Source organism: Eumetopias jubatus, unplaced genomic scaffold (assembly GCF_037043125.1).
Source record: "Eumetopias jubatus isolate StellerSeaLion01/CBP00866 unplaced genomic scaffold, mEumJub1_p1.0 scaffold_12, whole genome shotgun sequence".
NCBI classification, from domain to species: Eukaryota; Metazoa; Chordata; class Mammalia; order Carnivora; family Otariidae; genus Eumetopias; species Eumetopias jubatus.
The window spans coordinates 63,802,414-63,804,267 of NW_028274818.1; positions in this window are offsets into that span (position 1 = coordinate 63,802,414).

Genomic DNA, 1,854 nt, shown 5'->3' on the forward strand with positions numbered 1-1,854 from the left:
CAGCACTCGCTCCAACATGATTCTTCCCGCCCCCCGCCATCCTGAGCTCTGTGCTCATCATCCCTTTGCTTTTCTTTATGGTTTTTACACCCGCATATTCATCCCTAGACAGTGTGTTGTTTGGTTGTACTTACTTTAAAACGTTATGTAAATGGGATCCCACTGTATATGTTCCCCCGTGGTTTTTTAAATTCTGGTTTTTTTTTTAATTCATGCACATGAATGTGTGTAGTGATAGTTCATTCATTTTCACTGCTGTATAGTATTCTGTCATATAAATATTCCACAATTTTATTTATAGATTCTACTCTTAATGGACACCTGGGCCATTTCCAGTTTATTGCTATTATGAGCAATGCTTCTATGAATATTACAATGCATGTTTCCTGCTGCTCATGGAAAGATTTCTCTCAGAGTAGAATCGCAAGGTTGTAGGGAATGTACCTGTTCGACTTTATTAATGTAGAAAAAACAAGACCCTCTGCTTATTTTTATTAAATAAAATCCTCTCTCCACCTGCTGCTAATCAAACAGAGTTCCACAGGTTCGCTATTTTCTTATAATGTCATATAATGAAATTTCAGAGCCTCGCCTTTAAAAATGTTTTTTCACTATTAACTGAAGGAGTCAAAGAGGTGAGAACTGTCTCCTGTTCTCACACGGCCACTGGGAAGGAAAACACTCAAAGCACAAAGAATCCGATTGGCGTGGTTTGAAGAACTTTCCACAGAATGTCTTGTTCTAAGTGGACACGTGTGAACAGTCATCACTGTTTGTAACTCTGTTTGAGCAGCAGAGTCTTGTTAGATGCCCACACTTTAGAAATTGTTGCCACGTCCTGTGCAGATAACCACCATGTGAGTATAACCTCCAAAGGACAGCTGCATGTATTAGCGACTTGTCTTATGTGATAATTCACTGACTTAATCATAATGTTGCAAATGGCATCTCAGTATTCCTCAAGGTCACTTCTCTGCCACGCGCATTTTGGAGAAAACAAAGCCCCTGCTAGATATATTATTTAACAAACCAGCTAAAAGTTCTTGTGGTATCTTGTTGGCACTGGGTCATCAAAATTGTTTTCCACCAGTGGCTGTCCACTCCCACCAGCAGAAGATTCTCTTTCCCAGTACTCCACACCTTGCCCGTACCTGATACTGACTGGACTCTTCAGTGCTGGTCAATCTGGCAAGCATAAATTGGCACCTAGGTTTGCTTTTGATCTGCATTTTCCTAATTATTAATAGGATTGAGAATCTTAAATGTTTTGGGGCTAAGTACTTGCATCTCCTTTTCTGTGAAATGTCTGCCCTACCCTTTGTCTATTTTTCTATTAGGCTATATGTCTTTTTCTTGCTGATTTGTAGGAAATATTAACATACTCTGGCTACTATTCTTTGACAGTTCTATGTATTACAAATATATTCTCTCAGCTGGAGACTTCTCTTTTCCCTGTCTCTAAGGTGTGTTTGATAAACAGAAGTTCATTTTAAAGTAGTCAGAAACATCAATATTTTTCTCTATGGTAAATATTTTTTGTGTCTTAAGACATTCATCTCTCCCCTTAGATCATAAAGATATTTTCCTACATTTTCTTCTAAATATTTTAATGTTTCCTTTATACATCTAAGTCCTCAATTCATCCAGAATTGATTATGTGTATGTATGTGAGGTAGAGATCCAATCTGGGTTTTTTTTCCATATGGATAACCATTTGCCCTAATGCAATACACTGAGTAGCCTGTCCATTACCCACTGATACGCCATTCCCACTTTCTGTTAACCAGGTTTCCATGTATAGATGAGTCTCTTTCTGGGTTCTCTCTAGTCCCCCAGGTCTATTTACTATCTCCA